The sequence below is a fragment of the Mesitornis unicolor genome, unplaced genomic scaffold (genome assembly GCF_000695765.1).
Source record: "Mesitornis unicolor isolate BGI_N332 unplaced genomic scaffold, ASM69576v1 scaffold2321, whole genome shotgun sequence".
NCBI lineage: Eukaryota > Metazoa > Chordata > Aves > Mesitornithiformes > Mesitornithidae > Mesitornis > Mesitornis unicolor.
Genome location: NW_010165594.1, coordinates 89,901 through 93,496, shown reverse-complemented (window position 1 = coordinate 93,496; position 3,596 = coordinate 89,901).

The window sequence follows — 3,596 nt, the reverse complement described above, 5'->3', positions numbered from 1 at the left end:
TTTTGTTACAGCCACAACTTGAGAAAATTGCCAGGGCTTATTTAGATGCATGAAGTATAAGCACATAGCTAAATACTGTGCTTCCTGCCCCTGAGAACTTTGGCTGCAACATCTGAGTATCTTTAAGGAGTTACAAACTCCGTTAGTACCGCAAGCAAACAGTATAAGGAACTCTGTTTATGTCTTGGGCTCTTTGGAATAACAAAATTTCAGTATACTAGTCTCAGAACACAGTGCAGGTTGAATCTCATTTAACTCCAAATGCAATGCAAGGGGTAAAAGGTAATCACATTTAACATAATTAGACTGATTAATAAAACATGCAGACCTGCCAAACAAGTACTGTATCCATGTATCAGAGTCCTGCCGCTCTCCAGTTTTCCTTCCAGCCAGTCACTTCACAAGGCCCCATGCTCATCTAACCCTCTTTGTTATGCAGCTGGCACATCTATCCTATTAAGTGGAGAAGTGCTTTATTCCTTTGAATTAGAGTTGCTCCACCTGCTCATCCAGAGGAGTTTCCCCTCTGAAGCACATCCGTGATTTGCAGGGAGATAGATGGCACTTTGTAGCTATTAATTTAATGAGCTTATTCCAACATCACCCAAGCAAGCTAAAATTTACATCACTTATCTTGTGAGAACCCAAGGAACCTGAGGTGATTAGGGCCTCAACTCAGCAAAGGTATTTTAACATGAGTCTGACTTCAAGAGATTTGATGAGACTGCTTTAAAACAAGGGATGTCATAAAGGAGCTGTAAAAGAACTGCATTGCATACTCAAGGGTCTCTTATTCTTTGCTGCTGGCAATGGTATAGTTGTGTTTTGTTTTGTTTTGTTTAAATAAAGGAAAAACAAACAAAAAACCAACAAACTGAAATAGGCAGAAACATTTCAGATACGTGGATATATGCCATTAACTGGAAACACTGAGCCTTTGTTTGGATGACTCACCTGTTTGGTCTCCAGGGGGTCTATTCTACTCCCCTTGTTCTCTAGCGCAAGGAGTAGAAATACTGGTCGTGTACCGGTAGATTTTAGGACCAAACCAAACCCACTGATAACGTGTTTTTCAACCCTGTAGAAAAAGCAATTCAGGATCCTGGTGTCATCCTTCTGCACGGTTTCAAATTTGGCCCTGTAACTTTGAAGCTATTGTGAGTGCTTAACATGAAAGCAGTTCCAAACTGCTTTGGAGAGGCAGAAGAAAAGCTTGTTTCTTAACTACATAGCTTTGGCTTCTTTCTTTTGGTGTGCCTTTCGTAACAATTCTTTCTCTAGTTTGTTTTTTCTCCTCTCTTCTTGCTGCAGTATTGAAGGCAAGTTTTGTTCCTTTTTGTGACGAAAATAATTGGGAACAGAGTTAAAACCAACAAAAATTATAAGTTTTTCTAAAGAAGGCCCTCTGCTGCAGCTGATCAGGCTGGAAACTGTACAGCAAAGGAGAATTTCTTAATAATTACCTCCCAGTTTTCTGTAACACAAGGGCAGGGAAGAAGGAGATTCAGGATATTAATGTCTATCTACATGCTGTCTATTATTGGCTTATTTATGTATTTACATTGTGGCTTTATTTTAGTTTACGAAATCGCTTGGCGGCTCCAATTTATCAAACCAATCTTAGCTGCAGTGGGAACCGTCAAAGGCCTTTTCATTTAATTTTGCTAACATCTCTCATTTCTAATTTATACACCCAGCTCTATGACAAATTGAATTTGTATAACACAGTAAACAAAAAGGCTTCTAACTCTAGTTTCCTGTAATGGAATAATGTTATTGGAAACACACATTAAGTGGAACAGGCAGACCTGGGGAAAGGGCTCAACTTCCCAGCTGTAATTCACATAGGGTTCAACCTGGTTATTTTGCAGTAAAACTAATAGGAATTTGCATGTGGTGTAATTATTCCTAATGATATTAACTATTCCTTAAGTTTTACACAGCCTTCTGGAAGGAAATGGGGGGAAAACCCTTTAACAATAGTGATAAACTGATGGGCAGTTCGGTATTATTCTGAGCACCACTAAGCAGAAAGGCAGTGGTAGGGAGGAGCTGGTCTTTACTGAAAGCCAGCTACTACGACTGTCCCTGTCAGCTGGGCTGTTTGTCATCATGGCTGGATATTTGACACAACAGCAGTCTGCCGAAGGGATGGTGTTAGCCATTGGCACAAGAACATTGAGCAAATATACAGTTATCTTGGCAGTATTTGCTGTAGATGCGGCCCAGCTCGGATTGCTGCAAGAGGAGGCAATCACAGGCTTATCTTTTTCCACTGGAAGATAAGCCTCTGATCACTTCCCTGGGAAAAGGCCATTAAAGAAAATCCCCAGTGGGCCTGTCTTTTCCCTAAATGAAAAATTGCTATGAAACTAAAATACATGCCTCCAACTCTGTAAAGAATCAGCTCCTTATTAGCACAGCTGAAGTGTAGGGAGAGCTAGTGGCAAAGATCGAAGCCTGCCATGAACTTGTCTTCAGGGTCTCAACAGCTGTCTGTCTCCAAAATGTGCCTATATACCTCCTGGCACCAATTTCCCTCTGAGTGGCCTCGGGCCTAGGCTCCCAAACTCATGCACTTAATAAAAGTATCCTATGAGGAGTATACTTGCCTCAGGCTCTGACAGGTTCCTTAGGAGTGTGATTTGGGCCCAGATGTGTTGAGGAAAGTCAAGGCATGTCTGTAATTGGTAGAAGTGAAATGTAACTGGGCCTCAGTGTCTCTCTCCAAAAATGCACCCCTATGGCTTCCACCCACCAAGCACACTCTTCTCTTTCTGTCTGTGCTCCCTCTACACTCACTCTTCTCCTGACAGCAATTCATGCTGCTGTTCCATTTATCTTTCCTCACCAGCATGTTTTCACCCTCCTCCTGTGCTCAGCCTTTTTATAATATGTCTGTTTATTATTATTGTCTCCCTTGGGAACTGCCTGATGGTGGCTCGGTTTCCTGAGAGTGAATGGGAGTAGCTCTATTGGCTTCCTGATTTAGCACCTGGAAACAGGGTCTGGCTGAAAGCCCATGTCAGCGACAGCCCAGCCCAGAGCAGCCCCTGCTGCTGCTCTTGATTGAGCTGGCAACCGTGACCCTAGGACACATTTTTTCCCATTTCTTCCTCCCTTTTCTGTCAAAAATCTGAGCTGCTCCCACCCTCGAAATGTAGATTATACAGAAAAGAGAAAGAAACGCTTGTTGCTTCTTTGCATCCAAATACAGAATCCAGGGAGACAAAATCTAAAATTAGAGTGCATCATAGACAGCCGCATCCGAGTAACTCATTTAATGTTGCTCTGGCAGTGGCCCCTAGGGAAGCTGCAAATATACCTGGAAGCAACTGATAATAAATAACATATGAAGGTAGAAACAAAAATAAATGAAAGATTCTTTTCTATTCATGCCCAGTAGCTTTCTCCCAAGACAGTCACATATTTGCAGGTTTATTGGTGGCTGAGGACACCACACAGCTTATCCTTTTGAAGTGATGTTTAAAGAAGTAAAAACGTATGGGTTGCCTGCAAATAGAAAAGGCATAATTGTGATGGTACATTTCTGTATCAGAGCAGGAGGGCATCACAAGTTATACTACTGCTGAATT